This window comes from Rattus norvegicus, chromosome 1, assembly GCF_021556685.1.
Source record: "Rattus norvegicus strain SHRSP/BbbUtx chromosome 1, alternate assembly SHRSP_T2T, whole genome shotgun sequence".
Taxonomy (NCBI): Eukaryota; Metazoa; Chordata; class Mammalia; order Rodentia; family Muridae; genus Rattus; species Rattus norvegicus.
In genome coordinates, this window is record NC_141534.1 from 65,707,476 (window position 1) to 65,731,118 (window position 23,643).

Consider the following 23,643-nt stretch of genomic DNA (forward strand, 5'->3'; position numbering starts at 1 on the left):
CTAAAATCAAAGTTAGAAAAATAGAATATATATCATGGAAAGATATCAGGGAAAAGGCTAAAAACAAAAATCCCAAGTAAAATCCAAACAAATAACCAACTTTATATTCTGTTCAGCAGAGTCATGAAGCTCTCTAGAAGGAGACAAGAGAGGATGCAGCTGTTGGGCTATCTCAGGCAAACTCTGCACCAGAGCACCTGTTCAAAGAGATTGGGGCATCATTCCTGTATCATGGATGTTTACTGGGAGAATTGAATGAATTAACAGCTGAGTTGTGGAATTCTATAGATCTATAAAATAATCCGCAGTGGATAATACAAAGTTATGAAATATCTTCCAGCTTCTAATCAGAACTATAAATTTTCAATGTAGCCCATGGATGCTGAGGGTAACTGTGATTTCAAGGTCATTTCCAATCATCTATGTTAAGTGTTTTGACTCAAGGAAAGTGGCATTGCCATAGATGAAATCAGTTAAAGGCATATTTATTTCTGCTTTGCCAAGTAACTGGACAAAAGTCAGTTCAAAAAGTTGCCATTATTGAGTGTACTTTTTTCCTCTCAGTTACTTCATTATTTTCTCACTTATTTAAATTTCCATACATCTATACAGTAAAATATGGTCTTATCAACCCTAACTTCTCTCCTCCAAATTCTAAAAGATTCCTCTCAGAATCCCCCTTTTGACTCTATAGCCCTGGTTAGTTTGGGACTGGCTGTGTAAATCAGATTAGTCTAGAACTCACAGAGGTCCACCTGAATCAGATCCTGGGTTAAAAGTCAGCACCACTAAACCACCCCTCTGTGTGTGTGTGTGTGTGTGTGTGTGTGTGTGTGTGTGTGTGTGTGTACAGAAATACACATAAACACATTTTTTGTATCTCATTAAGCCCTGTTAGACCTGGTCAGGCTTGCATACTGTGTGTACAGCTGTTCAATGGGAGTCGTACCAATGGCCTTCCCCCAAGGAAGAATGAATTTCTATCAGCTGCTGTTAACTGCAGCTCCTCATTTGATGCAAGGGCTTATAATTTCTTCTCCCACTCATGCATGATGTGCAGACAAATGCCACATCTGTCATTTTACTCGGTTAATATATACTAATAAAATGTTGTGGTGTTTTCAAATTTATATGTATATATATATATGTATATATATTGTGCATGTATAATGACACATCGTATATACTCGTAGTGGCTATTCCTGGTTGTGAACTTGACTATAAGTGGAATGAACTACAACCCAGAATTGTAAAGCTCACCTTTGATCCTGATGTTGAGGCTGGGAGATACAAGTTTCTGAACTGCATCTTGGCATGGAGATCATGAGGCAAAGTGGCTAGGAATCTCAGGAGCTTAAGGCAAGGAGGTCTCTGAGTTCAAGGTCACCTGGGACAAAGCAAGTCCCAGATCCAGCTGTGGTTGTATGCACCTTTAACCTGGGACACACCTTCTGCTGGGGATTTACATGAGGACATTGGAAGAAGGAAGAGTCTCTCTTTTTCACCTGCCTGTCTGCCTGCCTTGTGGGACTGAGCCACTGCTAGATCCTTGGACTCCCATTCATACCTGCTGCTGATCATGGTTGGGGAGTTGGACTACAGACTGCAAGTCATCAACAAATTGTCTCTCTGTACAGAGATTACCCATAAGTTCTGTGACTCTAAAGAACCCTATATAAGACAATTCTCTTTTATAATATATAATTTCTATTTATATACTAATGTACAATGTAATTTATTATTTTATTCATAATTTTATTACATACATCCATATATATATATGTAAATAAAACACAGGTTGTATGCCTATGAAACAGTAACACACTGCATACTTGATGACTGCTGCCTTGTCCCTACTCCCTACTGCAGGGGAGAAAATGGACCAGTCTCACCAATGAAAAAGGTAAACTAAAATGTTAACTACTGGGTGGAAATACAGATGGTGTGCATATAAAATAACATCTTCTTGATTCCTTCTTTAGAAATTTTTCTTCATTTCTTGAAGTCACTTTTTATGATACATTATTATATGATATACTATCTCACAGTTATTATGGTAAGTTATTTTTATTGTTAGTACAAAAGTATACACATAATGTTGTGCTAATTCCAGTAATGTCCGGGTAAGGCTTCATGCACATGACTGCATTGTATAATATTTCCCTATGTGATCCAAAACTCTTTTGTTGTTATATTATGATCTCTAAGCAGAATATTGATGATCCTGAAATTATATACCATACCTAAGTTTTTTCTCAAACATTTCATTAGCTTTCCATAGAATGCTATTGTAAGTGCATTTGACTGTTCAGCTCCAGGGTATGAATTCCAGTAGAGTACTTTCTGGATAATAGTTCCTTACAAAATGCTGTTAACTGCTTCCTCCAAGAAGTTAATTTCTTGTTTTAAAATTTATAAATTATGTTTAAATGGAAGATAGAGAAGGCAGATGCTGGATTATTTAGTACCAAGCTGGTTTTCTGTCCTGATGTGGGTAAGGGCTGGTCACTTGTTATGTTTCTCATTCCTTTAGATTTGTAGCTGTTTTAGACTTTATAAATAATCATTTTGAGTATTCCAAGTCCATAGGCATTTTCTGACCCAATTGTCCATTTTACAGGAGTATTTTTCTTAGAAGTTTGGAACCATAAAATAGAAATTTTACTAACTAGTCAAGATTCCAGGGTATATGTGGGTAGGATTTTGCTCATTTCCTGCTGTGTGATTACATTGTGCTGTTCTGACCTTGTTTTTGCATAGGGTGCTGGCCGGTATAAACTGGAAATGTATGTTAAGTCGTTGTCCAAGGCAGTGTTGCAGATGTGGCCAGTATTTGTTTTAAAGGAATCAGTGAAGGGCATTCTGCACTCGAGCTTTGTGAAAAAGTGTGCAGATGCTCATGGCTGTGGATGCTGTGTGGTGTGAAGAAAACTGCAGTTCATTGAATATGGTGTGAGGAATGCTGCTGTGCACTGACTGTGTGGTGTGAGGAATGCTGCTGTGCACTGACTGTGTGGTGTGAGGAATGCTGCTGTGCACTGACTGTGTGGTGTGAGGAATGCTGCTGTGCACTGACTGTGTGGTGTGAGGAATGCTGCTGTGCACTGACTGTGTGGTGTGAGGAATGCTGCTGTGTACTGACTGTGTGGTGTGAGGGATGCTGCTGTGCACTGACTGTGTGGTGTGAGGAATGCTGCTGTGCATTGATGCTGCCTTTTTTCCCCACTGTTTTTTTTTTATTAACTTGAGTATTCCTTATTTACATTTCGAGTGTTATTCCCTTTCCCGGTTTCCGGGCAAACATCCCCCTCCCTCCTCCCCTTCTTTATTGGTGTTCCCCTCCCCATCCTCCCCACATTGCCACCCTCCCCCAACAATCTACTTCACTGGGCGTTCAGTCTTAGCAGGACCCAGGGCTTCCCCTTCCACTGGTGCTCTTACTAGGATATTCATTGCTACCTATGAGGTCAGAGTCCAGGGTCAGTCCATGTATAGTATTTAGGTAGTGGCTTAGTCCCTGGAAGCTCTAGTTGCTTGGCATTGTTGTTCATATGGGGTCTAGAGCCACTTAAAGCTATTCCAATTCTTTCTCTGATTCCTTCAACGGGGGTCCTATACTCAGTTCAGTGGTTTGCTGCTGGCATTCGGCTCTGTGTTTGCTGTATTCTGGCTGTGTCTCTCAGGAGCGATCTACATCCGGCTCCTGTCAGTCTGCACTTCTTTGCTTCATCCATCTTGTCTAATTGGATGGCTGTATATGTATGGGCCACATGTGGGGCAGGCTCTGAATGGGTGTTCCTTCTGTGTCTGTTTTAATCTTTGTCTCTCTATTCCCTGTCAAGTGTATTCTTGTTCCCCTTTAAAGAAGGAGTGAAGCATTCACATTTTGATCATCTGTCTTGAGTTTCATTTGTTCTAGGCATCTAGGGTAATTCAAGCATTTGGGCTAATAGCCACTTATCAGTGAGTGCATACCATGTGTGTTTTTCTGTGATTGGGTTACCTCACTCAGGATGATATTTTCCAGTTCCAACCATTTGCCTACGAATTTCATAAAGTCATTGTTTTTGATAGCTGAGTGATATTCCATTGTGTAGATGTACCACATTTTCTGTATCCATTCCTCTGTTGAAGGGCATCTGGGTTCTTTCCAGCTTCTGGCTATTATAAATAAAGGCTGCGATGAACATAGTGGAGCACGTGTCTTTTTTATATGTTGGGGCATTTTTGGGGTATATGCCCAAGAGAGGTATAGCTGGATCCTCAGGCAGTTCAATGTCCAATTTTCTGAGGAACCTCCAGACTGATTTCCAGAATGGTTTTACCAGTCTGCAATCCCACCAACAATGGAGGAGTGTTCCTCTTTCTCCACATCCTCGCCAGCATCTGCTGTCACCTGAGATTTTGATCTTAGCCATTCTCACTGGTGTGAGGTGAAATCTCGGGGTTGTTTTGATTTGCATTTCCCTTATGACTAAAATGTTGAACATTTCTTTAGGTGTTTCTCAGCCATTCGGCATTCCTCAACTGTGAATTCTTTGTTTAGCTCTGAACCCCATTTTTAATAGGGTTATTTGTCTCCCTGCGGTCTAATTTCTTGAGTTCTTTGTATATTTTGGATATAAGGCCTCTATCTGTTGTAGGAATGGTAAAGATCTTTTCCCAATCTGTTGGTTGCCGTTTTGTCCTAACCACAGTGTCCTTTGCCTTACAGAAGCTTTGCAGTTTTATGAGATCCCATTTGTCGATTCTTGATCTTAGAACATAAGCCATTGGTGTTTTGTTCAGGAAATTTTTTCCAGTGCCCATGTGTTCCAGATGCTTCCCTAGTTTTTCTTCTATTAGTTTGAGTGTGTCTGGTTTGATATGGAGGTCCTTGATCCACTTGGACTTAAGCTTTGTACAGGGTGATACGCATGGATCGATCTGCATTCTTCTACATGTTGACCTCCAGTTGAACCAGCACCATTTGCTGGAAATGCTATCTTTTTTCCATTTGACGGTTTTGGCTCCCTTGTCAAAAATCAAGTGCCCATAGGTGTGTGGGTTTTTTTCTGGGTCTTCAAATCTGTTCCATTGGTGTATCTGTCTGTCTCTGTACCAATACCATGCAGTTTTTATCACTATTGCTCTGTAATACTGCTTGAGTTCAGGGATAGTGATTCCCCCTGAAGTCCTTTTATTGTTGAGGATAGCTTTAGCTATCCTGGGTTTTTTGTTATTCCAGATGAATTTGCAAATTGTTCTGTCTAACTCTTTGAAGAATTGTATTGGTATTTTGATGGGGTTTGCATTGAATCTGTAGATCGCTTTTGGTAAAATGGCAATTTTTACTATATTAATCCTGCCAATCCGTGAGCATGGGAGATCTTTCCATCTTCTGTGGTCTTCTTCAATTTCTTTCTTCAGAGTCTTGAAGTTCTTATTGTACAAATCTTTTACTTGCTTGGTTAAAGTCACACCGAGGTACTTTGTTATTTGGGTCTATTAAGAAGTGTGGTGTTTCCCTAATTTCTTTCTCAGCTTGTTTCTCTTTTGTGTAGAGGAAGGCTACTGATTTATTTGAGTTAATTTTATACCCAGCCACTTTGCTGAAGTTGTTTATCAGCTTTAGTAGTTCTCTGGTGGAACTTTTGGGATCACTTAAATATACTATCATATCATCTGCAAATAGTGATATTTTGACTTCTTCTTTTCCGACCTGTTTCCCCTTGACCTCCTTTTGTTGTCTGATTGCTCTGGCTAGAACTTCAAGAACTATATTGAATAAATAGGGAGAGAGTGGGCAGCCTTGTCTAGTCCCTGATTTTAGTGGGATTGCTTCAAGTTTCTCTCCATTTAGTTTAATGTTAGCAACTGGTTTGCTGTATATGGCTTTTACTATGTTTAGGTATGGGCCTTGAATTCCTACTCTTTCCAGGACTTTTATCATGAAGGGGTGTTGAATTTTGTCAAATGCTTTCTCAGCATCTAATGAAATGATCATGTGGTTTTGTTCTTTCAGTTTGTTTATATAATGGATCACGTTGATGGTTTTCCGTATATTAAACCATCCCTGCATGCCTGGGATGAAGCCTACTTGATCATGGTGGATGATTGTTTTAATGTGCTCTTGGATTCGGTTTGCCAGAATTTTATTGAGTATTTTTGCGTCGATATTCATAAGGGAAATTGGTCTGAAGTTCTCTTTCTTTGTTGGGACTTTGTGTGGTTTAGGTATAAGAGTAATTGTGGATTCATAGAAGGAATTCGGTAGTGATCCATCTGTTTCAATTTTGTGGAATAGTTTGGATAATATTGGTATGAGGTCTTCTATGAAAGTCTGACAGAATTCTGCACTAAACCCATCTGGACCTGGGCTCTTTTTGGTTGGGAGACCTTTAATGACTGCTTCTATTTCCTTAGGCGTTATGGGGTAGTTTAACTGGTTTATCTGTTCCTGATTTAACTTCGGTACCTTGTATCTGTCTAGGAAATTGTCCATTTCCTGCAGATTTTCAAGTTTTGTTGAATATAGGCTTTTATAATAAGATCTGATGATTTTTAGAATTTCCTCTGAATCTGTAGTTATGTCTCCCTTTTCATTTCTGATTTTGTTAATTTGGACACACTCTCTGTGTCCTCTCGTTAGTCTGGCTAAGGGTTTATCTATCTTGCTGATTTTCTCAAAGAACCAACTTTTGGTTCTGATGATTCTTTCTATGGTCCTTTTTGTTTCTATTTGGTTGATTTCAGCTCTGAGCTTGATTATTTCCTGCCTTCTACTCCTCCTGGGTGTATTTGCATCTTTTTGTTCTAGAGCTTTTAGGTGTGCTGTCAAGCTGCTGACATATGCTCTTTCCTGTTTCTTTCTGCAGGCACTCAGCACTATGAGTTTCCTCTATAGCACAGGTTTCATTGTGTCCCATAAGTTTGGGTATGTTGTACCTTCATTTTCATTAAATTCTAAAAAGTCTTTAATTTCTTTCTTTATTTCTTCCTTGACCAGGTTATCATTGAGTAGAACATTGTTCAATTTCCACGTATATGTGGGCATTCTTCCCTTATTGTTATTGAAGACCAGTTTTAGGCCGTGGTGGTCCGATAGCACGCATGGTATTATTTCTATCTTTCTGTACCTCTTGAGGCCCGTTTTTTGACCAATTATATGGTCAGTTTTGGAGGAAGTGCCATGAGGAGCTGAGAAGAAGGTATATCCTTTTGCTTTAGGATAGAATGTTCTATAAATATCTGTTAAGTCCATTTGGCTCATGACTTCTCTTAGTCTGTCTACGTCTCTGTTTAATTTCTGTTTCCATGATCTGTCCATTGATGAGAGTGGGGGTGTTGAAATCTCCTATTATTGTGTGAGGTGCAATGTGTGTTTTGAGCTTTAGTAAGGTTTCTTTTACGTATGTAGGTGCCCTTGTATTTGGGGCCCAGATATTTAGGATTGAGAGTTCATCTTGGTGGATTTTTCCTTTGATGAATATGAAGTGTACTTCCTTATCTTTTTTGATGACTTTTAGTTGAAAATTGATTGTATGTGATATTAGAATGGCTACGCCAGCTTGCTTCTTCTGACCATTTGCTTGGAAAGTTGTTTTCCAGCCTTTCACTCTGAGGTAGTGTCTGTCTTTGTCTCTGAGGTGTGTTTCCTGTAGGCAGCAGAATGCAAGGTCCTCGTTGCGTATCCAGTTTGTTAATCTATGCCTTTTTATTGGGGAGTTGAGGCCACTGATGTTGAGAGATATTAGTGACTAGTGATTATTGCTTCCTGTTATATTTATATTTGGATATGAGGTTATGTTTTTGTGCTATTCTTCTCTTTGTTTTGTTGCCAAGACGATTAGTTTCTTGCTTCTTCTAGGGTATAGCTTGCCTCCTTACATTGGGCTTTACCATTTCTTATCCTTTGTAGTGCTGGATTTGTAGAAAGATATTGTGTAAATTTGTTTTTGTCCTGGAATATCTTGGTTTCTCCATCTATGTTAAGTGGGAGTTTTGCAGGATACAGTAACCTGGGCTGACATTTGTGTTCTCTTAGGGTCTGTATGACATCTGTCCAGGATCTTCTGGCTTTCATAGTTTCTGGTGAAAAGTCTGGTGTGATTCTGATAGGTCTGCCTTTATATGTTACTTGACCTTTTTCCCTTACTGCTTTTAATATTCTTTCTTTATTTTGTGCGTTTGGTGTTTTGACTATTATGTGACGGGAGGTGTTTCTTTTCTGGTCCAATCCATTTGGAGTTCTGTAGGCTTCTTGTATGCCTATGGGTATCTCTTTGTTTAGGTTAGGGAAGTTTTCTTCTATGATTTTGTTGAAGATATTTACTGGTCCTTTGTGCTGGGAGTCTTCACTCTCTTCTATACCTATTGTCCTTAGGTTTGATCTTCTCATTGAGTCCTGGACCAATGTTTTGGACCAGTAGCTTTTTCCGCTTTACATTATCTTTGACAGTTGAGTCAATGATTTCTATGGAATCTTCTGCTCCTGAGATTCTCTCTTCCATCTCTTGTATTCTGTTGGTGAAGCTCGTATCTACAGCTCCTTGTCTCTTCTTTTGGTTTTCTATATCCAGGGTTGTTTCCATGTGTTGTTTCTTGATTGCGTCTATTTCCATTTTTAATTCCTTCAACTGATTGATTGTGTTTTCCTAGAATTCTTTCAGGGATTTTTGTGACTCCTCTCTATGGGTTTCTACTTGTTTATTTATGTTTTCCTGGAATTCTTTCAGGGATTTTTGCGATTCCTCTCTGTAGGCTTCTACTTGTTTATTAATGTTTTCCTGTGTTTCTCTAAGGGAGTTCTTCACGTCTTTCTTGAAGTCCTCCAGCATCATGATCAAATATGATTTTGAAACTAGATCTTGCTTTTCTGGTGTGTTTGGATATTCCATGTTTGTTTTGATGGGAGAATTGGGCTCCGATGGTGCCATGTAGTCTTGGTTTCTGTTGCTTGGGTTCCTGTGCTTGCCTCTCGCCATCAGATTATCTCTAGTGTTACTTTGTTCTGCTATTTCTGACAGTAGCTAGACTGTCCTATAAGCCTGTGTGTCAGGAGTGCTGTAGACCTGTTTTCCTGTTTTCTTTCAGCCAGTTATGGGGACAGAGTGTTCTGCCTTCGGGCGTGTAGTTTTTCCTATCTATAGGTCTTCAGCTGTTCCTGTGGGCCTCTGTCTGGAGTTCACCAGGCAGGTCACTTGCAGCAGAAAAGTTGGTTTTACCTGTGGTCCTGGGGCTCAAGTTTGCTCGTGGGGTGTTGCTTATGAGCTCTCTGCGGCGGCAGCAACCAGGAAGATCTGCGCTGCCCTTTCCGGGAGCTTCCGTGCACCACGGTTCCAGATGGAGTTTGGTGTTTTCCTCTGGCGTCAGAGATATGTGCAGAGTGCAGTCTCTTCTGGTTTCCCAGGAATGTCTGCCTCTATGAAGGTTTAGCTCTCCCTCCCACGGGATTTGGGTGCAGAGAACTGTTTATCCCGTCTGTCCCTTCAGGTTCTGGTCGTGTCTCAGACGCAGCGGTCGTGCTGCACCTGGGCCCTCCTCTGCGGGAACCCAGAGGCCTTAAACAGTTTCCTATTGGGCCAGGGATGTGGGCAAGGGTGAGCAGTGTTGGTGGTCTCTTCTGCTCTGCAGCCTCAGGTGTGCCCACCTGACCAGGCAGTGAGGTCTCTCTCCCACGGGGTTTGGGAGCAGAGAGCTGCTGCGGGCCGGGATCCGCGGGTTTGGGACTCCCGGTAAACCCCGGAAGTGCCCAGTCCTAGAGGAATTTTTGCCTCTCTGTGTCCTGAGTTCACCAGGCAGGTCTCTTGCAGCAGAAAAGTTGGTCTTACCTGTGGTCCCGAGGCTCAAGTTTGCTCGTGGGGTGCTGCCTATGAGCTCTCCGCAGCGGCAGCAACCAGTGACCCTGCCTTTTTTCTTTTCTCCCTACACCCTTCTGGTGGCTCAGGTTGGACAACTAGGTGCCCATGCCCAACTCCTCATTGTGGATGAATTTAGTCTGGTTGGACTTTCTCAGGAAAGGTATGACTAATTGGTCACTTAAACGCGTCAACTAATTGGTTAGTTTTAGTGTACTGAAGTGATAGTTTGCATTTAATTTTGAAATTTGAATTCAAAAAGAAGTGATGTAAAAGCTCTTTGTGTTTACTCACATTCACTATAACCCTAGTTCTTAGAGCACATGAATCTCATTTTGGGTTCACTCATAAGAATGTATATTAGTATAGAACATTTCATTAAATAATTATATAAATATGTACACATATACTTAGAGCTTGTAAAATCTTTAAATATCTTAATGTTTATGTTATAGAATAGAATATATTTACCTGTTTTATAATTAATTATCATAAGTGATGTGGACAGGACATAATCTTCTGAAAGTCTGGTTTATTTCCCCAAACAGCAACCAGGCTGAGGAACCTAAGCACAAGTATTCTGAACATAGACTCCTCTATGACAGTGAGCACTGTTTCTTTATATTTTCTTCCTAGGGCAGCAGAACTCATGACTACAACCAGTTCCATGGTTACACTGGAAGTTGCAAATCAAGGCATCCTCTCTCACTGCCTGTCCACCTGTCTTACCCAGCCATTGTCCTCCATGGTGCAGAGAGGTAAGAGCTAGTGACTCAAGCCAGGTTAGCCAACATATAGTAATCCTGTATTGAGATATGGCTCCTCCTAAAAGTTATCAAAATCTGGGGCTGGAAAGATGGTTCAGTATTTTACAACACCAGTGTTAGCTCACAACTGCCTAAAACTCTAATTTCAGGGGATTTGAAACCTTCTTTTAAGTTCTTTGGACACCAGTCAAGCATTCATGTGCACACATGCTGGGCAAACACTCATACACATAAATTATTTTTATAAAGTGAGACCCTAAAAGTCCCATGTAGTAGCTCCTACCACAGCTCTTGCTCAGCTTTTCAAGGAAGAAGTTAGTTGAGACTGAGTGCATGATGCTGAGAAATACTTCTGGATCATGATACAGATCAGATCTGATGGTACGGTTTACTAGATATATTCACAGTCTGTTAGGTGCAGTATTGTGAATCCTCTTCTGACCCTGACTCAGCTTTTATTTTTACTTTTTATTTTTTCAGTTTTATTTTTATTACGCTACTCAAGTAAATTAATACTAAATTAATGAATCTGGGAAAATGAGAATTAGTTTAAATGAGTAAATAAAATGTGAAATGTTTTTTATTGAAAGCATAGTGTCAAAATTATAGTTTTTAGCAGGGCATTTAAAATACATGCTTTTTAGAAAACCATTTATTTATTTCCTTTACAATCCTGTCTTCCCAGTAACCCACCATACAAATCTTCCCTCCATCACACTTTTCCTGAAATGGCAAAGCTTGTTTCGAGGTGTCAACCCCCATGAATGCTTTTTAAAAGATTGTAAAACAGATACCTGAGGAAAAAGTACGCCTTTTATGCAGTTTTAAGCATCTGATTGTTTACTTCTTTACATTTCACAAGAACAGACCCCTCTACCTAGACCTGAAGTTAGGAGCTAAATTTCAGGAGTGACAATGCCACAAACAGCATGCATCAGTGTATAGAAAAAATCTTTTTATTCCTTTGTAGACACAGGAACAGCTGGCTACTTGGCCAGTGAGCCATAAAGCAGTGTCAGGTCTGGTTATATAACCATTCCCCAGTTTTTGTTACCTCTTCTGTGAGGAAGAAACATGCATGAAATTTTGCAAATATCTCTGGTGAGTCCCTGAAGTAGTACAGCTTCCTCTTTTCTTTTCTCAGCCTCTTACCCCTTCCAAGGAAGAGCTTCAGGAAGTTTTACCTACTTGAGCTCCACTGAGTAGAAGCTGGCAAGGGTCTCTAGTGTGACAGTGATATGTGGATCCATAGGTCCTCAGTGGAATCTAGCACATGCAGCCAGGAGCACCTGAACCCTTCCTCCAAGTCAGTTGCCCCTGCTTCCACTCTGACCAAGAGTGGTCCTGGCCATTGGGAAACCCCAGCAGAGGTGCTGCCCACCCCTGTGACTGTCTCCCAGCCCATATGAACAGACCTCCCTCCACCACCTCCTCTACCACAGGTCCACTACACCAGATATTGGTGGCATTTCAGTGGATTTGCCACTCCCCCCTCCTTCTGCAAACAAGGCAGCATCCCAGTCTGCACAGGTGGCTGGGTAAAAAGAGTGAGGAGCAGCAGTGGTGGTCTGAGATATAGAAGGCCTGTCTGGACAAGGAAGCAGAGAGGAAGCACAGGGACAAGGAGAGGAAAGGGCGACAGATGCACTCTCATTCCCTGAACTTGCTTCCTTCTCATCTTTGACCACACCGACCAAACCAGGAAAACCTTCCACACTGCAGAGGCCCCAAGAAACAGTCATTCTGGTGTTGTAGTCCCTGCAGCAGCCCCCCACTATTGAGCACAGGGATCTGCAGTTCATAACTATCAGAAAAGAGGTGCTGTCCTCTGGGGAGTCTGTCTCCAGACCCATAAAAATAAGATGTCAGGAAGAAGCTGGAGAAGCAACAGCAAATGCACCTTGTGCATATGCTAAGCAAGGAGATCCATGAGTTGCAAAACAAGGGGGACGGTAGTGCAGAGGAGACTGACTGCCTGTGGACGCTTATGCTGGAGTGGCAGTTGCAGAAGAGACTTCAGGCCATATTTCTTGTGTTTCTCCCAGGTTCATTTCATAAAACTGTTCAAGAAGCACAACATTTGATGTTTCCATAGTAGAAATTTATAACAACAATGTTTTTGCCCTTCTGGCCTTAGACTGTTCTACAGTGGTGTCTATGGTTAAGTGCCAGGCAGTGAGAACCCAGGAGTGACATTCAGAGGTACACAGGATGACCAGCAGGTGGGGTGCTCCTGGGGCCCAGTGTCCTGAGTGCAGGTCCTCAACCTTACAGCTGCCCACTCCAGCTGTGCCTGGGATGGAGCCAGTGCTACCAACCTAGGAAGCAGCTCAGGGAGTGTGCTTAGTATGTGCCCCATTGCTTCAGTGCATGACAAGGTTAATCTGCAGGAGTAGCAAGGATTTTAGCCAGCTCGCGTTCTGTATCTGAGGAAGAACATGTCTTTAAGAACATCAAGATGCTCACCTCTAGCACATATCAGCTTTATATATCAAAGATATCATAATAAAGCTGTTTAAAACATAAAAAGTTATAAGGTAGCTCAAGGGTAGGATTACTGACCCTGAGTATTATATCTAATTACACACACACACACACACACACAAACACACACACACACACACACACACACACACACACACACACACACACAGAAAGAGCTACAAAAGTTGGGAAAATAAACGAATCTTAAAAATATATAAATAAATGTATAATTATTAAAATCTATATGAGAGTCAATGTTTATCACCCAGCATTGAGGAAGGGGCTTAGAGAAATGAATTATCCCCCTCCAACCTCAAAAAACATACGCACACACACAATCAATGACATGTGTAATTATACCAGGAAATACCCGTATTTTATAGAATGCCATAATCGAAAGTAAGAACCATCTTTTTTGTTAAGGGTTGCCAATACATTCTTTTTCCAAGGTGTGTGCAGCTGTGCCAGTCTTGTTCACTATGGGATGGAAGAGGTCCCTGACCTGTGAGCCTAGAGGTGAGCAGGGGATCTTTGCTCCATTCTGAGACTGAGAAAGGCAGGATGCCCACTCAAGGGTCCATAGCAGGGAAGGTTTTCAAGCTATGACAGTGCTGGAAAAGCCTATACAAGGCACACAGTTAGCAGTGATGTGTTTGCAGGGAGTCCAAGGAACCAGCTTTGTACTGATGCAGGTGGGCAAGCATTTATCATCCACCTCCCACTATGACAGCAATGAGAGTATTGCTTAAGTTTTATTTCATAGATTTGATCCCTGACCAAAATACCAAAAACTGCACCCTTAATGATGTAGCAAATAGAATAGTGGATGCTAGGCCAGGAACCTTTGACTCTTCTAATACCATTGTGTATTTCCGAGCAAGGAAGGAGAGGTATCAATGGACAGCAGTCTGTTTCCCCACGAGTACTCTACCACTGAGTTAGTAGCCTTAGCCCTCCTCACCTCTAGGAAAAGGGTGTCAGTAAGTTGGCCAAGCTGATCTTAAACTCATGATGTAGACCAGGCTAGCCTTGAAGTTCTGATCCCCCTACCTACTGTGTGTCTTGAGTGTCTGGTATTACAGGCCCGTTTCTCTATGGATTAGTAGCCCAAGGAAGAGTCCATGATCCCATGACCCTCTAGTTCTCACCCTGTGGAGCTATTGGCCTAAGAGGGAGATGGAGTCCATCTGAAGGGATGGGTCAACAAGACAACTCTGTAGAGTGGGGAACTCATCATTCATATTGGGTCCCTGCTGGGAAGAGGAGAAATCAAGAGGAGGGAGGAGATTGGTGTTGGGGAATCCTCCTCTTCCTCCTCTTTCTCCTCCTCCTCCTCCTTCTGCTGCTAATGCTGCTGGTGCTATTGCTTTTTCTCCTGTTGGTGCTGTAGTTTCTGCTGGTGTCTTTTCCTTGGCCATGTGTCTGAAATCACCTCCTGTTTATACTCAGGACATGACAGAATTTCAAGATGGCACTGTGAGAGAAAAAAAGTCAATTTATTCTAAGCAAAACTCTTATGCGGTAGAATACTTAGATTACCATTTGGAGCTTTGATTGCCTTATTATTTTATCAAATCTTCTCTTCTACTTCTCAGTTAAGATTTTTGAAAGAAATCATTTAGAAATGTTACATATATATATATATATATATATATATATATATATATATCAATTGCTAGGTCTTAGGAATGAAAAAATCAGTATGCAAAACAATATGCATGCATGCAGGATTCTGACCATCAACAATAACCAACAAACTAGGTTGTTGATACTTATTCAGTGACAATCCTTGTTATTAATTTTAAGGCTAAATGGAGTGGGATGTTACATTTGAAAACATATGACTCTGTTCTGCAGCACTTGTGATTGATGACCACATGTGCTAGAACCAGTAGCCCATGGATGAGTCCATGAGCCCATGAATCTCTAGTCCTCACCCTGTGGGAGCTATTGGCCTAAGGGGGAGCTGGAGTCCATCTGAAGGGATGGGTCAACAAGAAAACTCTGTAGAGTGGGGAATTCATATTGAGTCCCTGCTGGGAAGAGGAGAAATCAAGAAGAGGGAGAAGGCTTGGTGTTGGGGAAACCTCATAAAAGAACTTAGAGAAGATACAAGGTAAGAATTGTGGGGAAAATGGAAACCAGAGACAGAGGAAGGACCAGCATAGAGCAAACTAGAAAGGACAAAGCACGAAGGTACCTGGGCTGTGCCTGCTGCTTGTTATCTGGACTCTCCCTGTGGCTCATTTCTGGGGTGAGATTCTGTTCTGCCCCAGGCGAGGTTTCTTTCTCCTTGGCAAGCAGCAACAAAGCTTTATCAGGGCATTTGCTATATTCCTGGTCCACCCCTTAAAACCTCTGTGCCGGACCCTGCTGGAGATGGGCTTATCCTCTAATGGGGCTCTGTGGGAGAGTAGATTATCTTCTTTTATTTCCTTGTTGCTACTCTTCTCACTGAAGATGCTTGTTGTTTGAATGTATGGGACACTCATGGCACATTTGTGATAGTGGTCCTGTGTAGGTGTTATTGGTAGTGGCCTGAGACGACCAGCCACAGTGGACCTTCTTCCTCCTTTTGTATGAACCTTCTGGCCATAATGAGATATGTGACCTTGGGAGAATGACACCTGCAAGGTGCCAAGGACTGGCAGGCTTCCACTCCTCTTTCTTTGTAATCTAAAAGCAGCAGCAGTATCAAGGCTAGGAAATGGGGCTGCAATGGGACGCACTTGCTGTGCCTGGGCTGTGCAGCCATACCCTGGGAGAGCCTGCTGTTGTAGGAAGCAATAAGTTGCCATTTCCTCATTATACTTTCTTTTTATTAGGGAGTATTTTATTACAGAGGCTTGAAATCCCATGCATTTCATCGCACCCAAAATTTCAGGGTCTGACCTGAGGGGAAGCAGTTCTTCACAAGGAACTGTGAACCCCTTCCCATGTTCTTTGAACCAGGCGTGTTTCATCACCTCGCTGGCTGTTGGTCTATACATTGGATTTACTGTTAGTAATTGACTAAGGAGGTTCTCCAGTTCTTCTGAAACCCCACAGGGGGCAGGATACACCCCTGCAACAACTTGTTTTTGTAATTCTTGGATGATCACAGAATCAAATGGGAGCTTTCCCACTACCATATAATACAAGACCTCTCCTATTGTCCACATATCATTCTTCATCCCGCCATACAGAAGTCCAAGGAAGCGTTCCGGGGAACCAAAAGAATACGCACCGCAGTGCTGGTTTAGCATTTGTCCAGGTTGTGTTTCGGTGCTAAGCCCAAAGTCGATGACTTTGACCTTTTTGTTTTTATCAATCATTATATTGTCCACTTTCAGGTCTCGGTGAACAATCCCCTTTCCATGGCAGTAGCTCACTGCTGACAATATCTGTTCAAATATTTGCCGGGCCTCATCCTCCTCTATGTGCCCTGACTCTCTGATGTACTGGTAGAGTTGTTGGCCTTCCACCAGCTCCATTATGAGGTATATTCTAGTTTTGTTTTCAATGACTTGTAAGAGAGAAACAATGTTGGGGTGGTTGATCTTTCTCATTATGTTTGCTTCTCTCATGGCTGGCCGGAACCACTGCTTGTTCTTTCGGAGAACTTTGACCGCCACTGGGGTTCCTGTGAGCTGGTGGTGGGCCAGGAGGACCTTGGCATGGCTTCCTTTTCCAATAGTCTTCAGTACTTTATATTGGGAATGAGAGGTTCCCTCCTGAGAGATACTGGGATCGGGACTAGAAGGTGGTAACTCCTCCTCAGTCTCTGTAGGCATTTTATCAGTACTAATGCTACCTAAAAATAACAAACAAATGGAATCAAATAATGAAAAAGATGGAGCAATTCAGGAACTAAAATTACACATGTGGTACCTAAAAGAAACAAATGAAACAAAAAGAAAAAATAATAACAAAGAAAAGACTAGACTAGAAAAATAGAGTAAAATTATGAACAGGGGGAAATATGAAGAATCATAAGTAAAAGCCACCCAAATAACCAACCCCAAAAGAGAAAGCCAAGAGCACACAAATACTAAACGTAATGATGAAAATAAAAATCGTCATACTACAATAGGATTGGGCAGCCAAAGCTGATCAATACTGTGAATGGATTGTTTGAAGAAAAAGGTCAGATGAAAGAAATGAGAGGAGAAAGACTGAGTATAAGACAAAACAAACAAATGTAAAAAGCCAACACTTAAGGGAAAACTCCATTGAATTTCAGGACCTAGTGATCCACAAAAATCCACAACTCTCCAGAGCAAAATACTGAAAATTAAAATTAACCAACCACAAGGAATAAGGCAGTTAAATATCAGTGAATAGTAAACCTTAAACAAAGGTCGAAGAGTCAAAGTGTCACAAAGGGCAAATTTGTATCAAGTCTAAGCCAATGATTGCTTGTACTCAAAATAGAGAAACAGGAATAATGAAAAAGGATGAAACCGCAGGGCATTGAAAATGGAGATAGAGTTAAACATCCGACTGCAGAACCGTAAATAATCAAAGCAGTAATATAGCATGTGAGAACATAAAAACCACCACCAAAATGAATCCAGCAATCCATAATAAACAAATAAATAAATAAATAAATAAATAAATAAATAAAACAAAACCACAATAAGGAAATAGCCAGTGGTCTTGAGAATATATGGCCTAATTCTATCTCTTAAACACATAGAAAAAAAATCAATCCATAAATAAGCAGCCAGCAGTCTACGTAGGCCTTTAATCTGATATTATTGGGTTGGCATATCAAATTCCTGGGAGCCACTGGAGAGCCAAGACAGGTACTTGGGCAGCTGCAGGCCAGTGAGAGAGCCTGTCTTGAAAATGAGGTTGAGGACCTGCCTCAGGAACAGGAGCCAGGGTGACTTCTAGCCTCTACACTCTTTTGCACTGAGGTGCAGGTAATATAGATACAAGGGGCAAAAGGGGATGGGCACGTGCGTGCACACACAAACACACACACACACACACACACACACAGGCACACACACAGACAAACACCCAGATTCATACAAAACACACTCACGTAGGAACAGGCACACACATACTTACACACAAGTAAACCTGGAAAAATGCACATCACAGACACACACACACACACACACACACACAGGGACACACACACACACAAAAGAAGTGGTACACACATACAAACATACACACAAACAAACCTGTATACTCACACACTCCTACATATACTGACAAACACACAAGCAAAAGTGTACACACACTCACACACAGGCAAATCTGTCAGCACACACTCTCTTACACACACTGATACATACACATATACACAGTACAGTAAAATCCAATGCAACCACACACAGCTCACAAGATACAAACAAGTCGCAGAGGGCTCCACTCCACACCTCCTCTCAAAGCACTCAAAGAAATCCAGGCCTGGCAACAGCTTAACATCTGTTAGCTGGGACGCCTCACAGTCGCTCCTCATTAGGTCACAATAGGACCTGTCATGACATGGTTGGGAAGGGCTTCAAGGCTCTGGCTTCTTGGGCTATGGAGAGATTTAAGGCTTTTAGAAATCAAAGCCTGTAAGATGTTTACCTCTCCTCGGTTCTCTGTTTTGAATGTTTTCTATGCCTCCTGCTTCAAAGTCGTCATGTCTACACTCAGGGTGTCACTTTTTCATTGTATTCTGAATGATTAGCCTCAAACTGATGGTACACTGTTAAAAAAAATAAAAAAAAACAAAGCTGTGTTTCTTTTTTTTTTTTTATTAACTTGAGTATTTCTTATATACATTTCGAGTGTTATTCCCTTTCCCGGTTTCCGGGCAAACATCCCCCTCCCCCCTCCCCTTCCTCATGGGTGTTCCCCTCCCAACCCTCCCCCCATTGCCGCCCTCCCCCCATAGACTAGTTCACTGGGGGTTCAGTCTTAGCAGGACCCAGGGCTTCCCCTTCCACTGGTGCTCTTACTAGGATATTCATTGCTACCTATGGGGTCAGAGTCCAGGGTCAGTCCATGTATAGTCTTTAGGTAGTGGCTTAGTCCCTGGAAGCTCTGATTGCTTGGCATTGTTGTACTTTTGGGGTCTCGAGCCCCTTCAAGCTCTTCCAGTTCTTTCTCTGATTCCTTCAATAGGGGACCTATTCTCAGTTCAGTGGTTTGCTGCTGGCATTCGCCTCTGTATTTGCTGTATTCTGGCTGTGTCTCTCAGGAGAGATCTACATCCGGCTCCTGTCGGTCTGCACTTCTTTGCCTGACCCATCAAGATTAAACTGATTTCATAAATCCTCAGAAAGGCTCTAGGTTATCATCAAACACCTGAGACAAAGCTGCAGGGATAGGCAGAGCACTTGCCTCCCAAGGTTAAGGAATTGAGTTTCAATCCCCAAAACCCCCATCAATGTTGGATGCATCAGCAAAGCCCATAAGCTCAGCATCTGTGCAGTGGGGAGGGGTTGGGGATTGAAGACAGGTGGTCTGACATGCAGGCGTGAGGACCTGTCCAGAGGATGGCCCCTGACAGGACATGGGGTAGTGGTATGCATGGACACCTAGGCACATAAAGGGGTAGGCATACACAGGCAGACACTTCCTCTAACACAGAGGTTGGCATGATGTATAGAAAACCAAGTCCATCCAGAGTGTAGGGCGCACTTTAAATATTAAGGTCCAGTGATGGAAGAGGCATGTATGAGGACAAGGAGCTCTGTGCAACCTCGGGCCAGAAGGAACAGAGTGGCTATGCTGACACAGTTGAAATGAATTCTCAATCACAGTCTGTGACAGCCAGGTCACAGGACCCAGTCTGCAGTGTTATTTGTGAGCAGCCAGTGCAGCCAGAAGCTAACTATTGAGCACTGACTGGCCCAAGCCCAAAAAGGGTCTCTGTTTCTCAGAGTGCTGGGGGCAGTGCAGTGTGTAGCGCTTTCCTTCTGAAGACTCTTCTGGGGTTTGGAGTCCCCTGTAGAGGACTCTCATGGCTGCAGACACTAAGCCTGGGAGGAAAGATCCTCATCTGTAGAGTTCACTGAAAGGCCTGAGAGCAGAAAAGGAAAGAAACAGCAAAATGTGCCACCTCTGCTCACTGTGGTTCAGCTTCTGCCTTTGCAGCTGAGCTCAGGTGCCCTGGAGTCCTCCCTAGCCTGAGTCAGTGATCTCAAGTTTAAGTCCCTACTTCCTGGTTTGTAGTATCAAACAAAGCACAGTTTCAGGCAAGAAAAGCTGTGAACACCATCTAGACATTGCTGTCTACATTTGAGGGGGACTGTTGAGCCCCAAAGGGAGCAAGGGTTACAAGGTCAGGTATTATAGGAATGGCCAGGGTTGGAATCCAAGTTCCAATCTCCCTTTGCTCTGGGCAGAGGGTAGGCCTGGCAATTGGTTCCTGCTGTGTACATGGGGAGAATCAAAGGGTCTTATGGGATCGCTGGCACAGACCTGCCCAAGCATGGCTTAGGGAGCCTCACACCAACTCAATATTTGATGTGTTCCCAGCTTTGTCTACCACCCTCAGCTGTGTGCTATTTTCCCTGCCTCCTGCAAGGGACCCTAAATATCTTCCTATAAAAGGCGATCAAGGAGGAGTTGCACAAGGACAGGTGGGGAGGTTCACATGGGCTAACACATTAGAGGGCCACAGTCCCTGGATTGATGCTGGATGGACACCCTCCTCTGACATCCAACAGAGAGATCTTCACAGAGATCAAGAGAAGGCTTCTCTGAATAGCTGTGCAGAGCACCTCCGATTCATGGACTTAGGACTGACACCCATAGGATGCTTTTGAGGAGCCGATTGTGATTCAAGGGCTCATCTGCCTGGGTCCATGTGCCTCTAGAGATGAGCCCAGGACTTGGCTGTGGCTGGTTATGGGGTCAGATAAGAGGATGGGAGGGGGCTTGTCCTTGGCTCCTGGGAGTAGAGCAATTTTTCTTTCCCTGCCCCTACTTTTTTTGCTTTTCTTTCCTTGGCATAAGGAGGGACTGGAAGAAGTCTGTCAATGGGGAGTGAGGCTGGCTGGGAAACTGCTCGCTGTTCTACATTGTCATGCAGCTGGGGGCTTGGGGTTGTTGGCAGGATAACCTCTGCACCATTCCAGTCTGCTTCTCTCCACTTTATCCATGCATCCCTGTCCCAGGGCTGGGAGACCTGGATACAAAAGTCCCACCTGTAGCTTCCAGTCCAGGGATGGAGTCCCTCAGTGAATGGATTCCAGATGGTTCTGTGTAAAGCTGCATCGAACAGGGTAGTTACTGAACATGTGGGTACATGGAGGAGGATACTGCACTGCACCCACCCACATTTCATATAAAACCAATCCTCATGCTCTGGTACTAATTGGTTCTTTTTATACCTTTCACCATTTTTGCTATTCACTGTACTGTTAAGGGTGAATTTTCATTGTTTCACTTCTGCAAAAAGACAGAGTTTAGCATTGGAGACTCCCTACAGCCTGGCTGGAAGGGAGGCCTACACCCATGTTTCCTTCTAGGAAAAAGCTCTTTCATAGGATGCCTCCCTGAGTCCCAGGATGTGTGGAGGGCTCTGTGCCCTACCCAGGGTTGACCTCAGTATATTAACGGGAGCAGAGGCTTCTCTCTGATAGAACAGTACCACCCTCCTGCAAGATGTCTATGATGGTTTGTATATGCTTAGCTCAGGGAGTGGCAATATTAGGAGTCGTGGTCTTGTTAAAGTAGGTGTGTCACTGTGGGCATGGGCTTTGAAACCATTTTCCTATCCACATGCAAGCCAATCTTCCTCAAGCAGCCTTCAGATGAATATGTAGACCTCCCACTTACTCTGGCACCATGACTGCCTGGATGCTGCCATGCTCCCAGCTTGATGATACTGGACTGAGTCTCTGAACCTGCAATCCTGTGTCCATTAATGTTGTCCTCATAAGAGCTGCATTGGTCATGGTGTGTCTGTTCTCAGCAGTAAACCCCTAACTGAGACAATGCCAATGTTCCCTGTTCCAGCTTCCTGGCTATAGAAGCTTCACACATGACCGGTATTCTCTTGGGATATGGGCCTAATAGGCTCTAGGCTGTCTGCTTGATCTGAGAGTGTTAGGACATCCTGCTCCTAAGGGCATTGTTACTGTTCCCATGCAATACTGTGAAAACATCAGCAGGCTCATGCTTTCTTACCCCCCTGAACACAATGCTGCCTTTTCCAGGAGTGGATCCAACAGCTCTCAGAACCTCCTCAGGAACTATGTGTTACCCAAGGATTACCTGCACTTGCTTACACACCCCTATTCTGTGTCCTGAAAACTTTTCAAAGCCCATTCATCTGAGACTGGTGAATTCAGGACAGTAGTCCCAAGTGTCTTGTCCTACGCCGACAGTTCATTCTCATGAGGCATCACTTACCCTTGACAGAGGATTTTTCCAAGGGGCATTGGATGTGCAGGAGAATTGTGTGTGCTGACTCCTGTCAGATCAGCACAGGATACCATCAAGGCCCCATTTGCTCTTGATTTTGGAACTCATGGTCTTGGCACTGTCTTGTTGTTATTTAGGTCCCTGTCAGTCCCTAATTGAATTTTAGCATGGGAACCCAGGGCAGTTGTCTTCAAAGATATTCCTAGTATGGGCCACATCTTCACCTTGCCAGACATAAAGCACAACAAAACACCAGGCAGGCAGAGAACCCTCAGGGGCTGGAACTGGCATGTGCAAACACTCTGGCTTGACCTGGGCCAGCACAGATTCAGAGAACATCTTCTATGTAGGAAGATCTCCTTCCTCCTCTCAGAGTTTAGGACATCTAGAGGTAGGCTAAGGTGCTGGCACAATGTGAGCAGAGGCAGCACTCTGGGCTTGTTCAGTGTCAAAGCCTCCCTTCCACCCCTGTATCACAGTCACAGCAGCCCATCTCATGAGAATTCTAGGGCTGCTGATATCCTGGATGAATAATCCATGTTCTGCTGCTAGTTTCTTTGCTTCCACATGGACAACTGAGAGAAGGGATTGATTAAGTGTAGGTGAGGAAGCCCTGCAAATATCTACTTGGTGTTAATAAAGACAATGGGTTCTGACTGGCAAGATCTTTGAATTAGATTTTGAAAAATGCCACCTAGGAACAGTTAGTAGGTACTCTCAGGAAGGTGCAGCATAGTGGGCACAATGGGACAGGATCCCTGAGGCTGGTGCAGTGGGACAGGGTCGTTGGGGCAGGTAAAACTGAGTAGGAAACGTGAGCCAGGAACAACCGGGCAGGGACCCTGGTTCAGTTACAACAGAGCAGGAATCCTGGGGGAGATGCAAGGGGGCATGATTCCTGGGGAAGGGATCTTGTAGTTGTGGCCCTGTGGCATGTGCAACTGGCAAGGACCCTGGGGCAGGTGCACTGTGACGTGCACCCAAGCTGGAATGTTCAGACAGGTGTGTGTTTGCTTCATGCAGCTGCTGTCTGAAGTAGAGAACACTGGCAACTGCCCCAGAGGGGATTTTGGGAACTCCTTCCAAGAATCCCTTAGCTCCTAACTGAGAAGCTATACATTCCACAGATGGACCTTTATTGAGATGAGCAGATTCTAAGGGAGCTGCCTTGAATGAACAGCCAAAGAAAG

At 43.1% G+C, this 23,643-nt stretch overlaps 1 pseudogene across 1 annotated transcript; it reads right to left on the reverse strand.

The window, feature by feature from the left end:
• Window positions 1-13,824: 13,824 nt before the first annotated feature.
• Window positions 13,825-18,476, reverse strand: LOC148007170 (sperm motility kinase Y pseudogene; annotated as a pseudogene). Its single transcript, XR_015646230.1, has 3 exons — window positions 18,466-18,476; window positions 15,291-16,883; window positions 13,825-14,564 (listed from the first exon to the last, which is right to left on the reverse strand). The product of XR_015646230.1 is annotated as a sperm motility kinase Y pseudogene (transcript).
• Window positions 18,477-23,643: the final 5,167 nt, after the last annotated feature.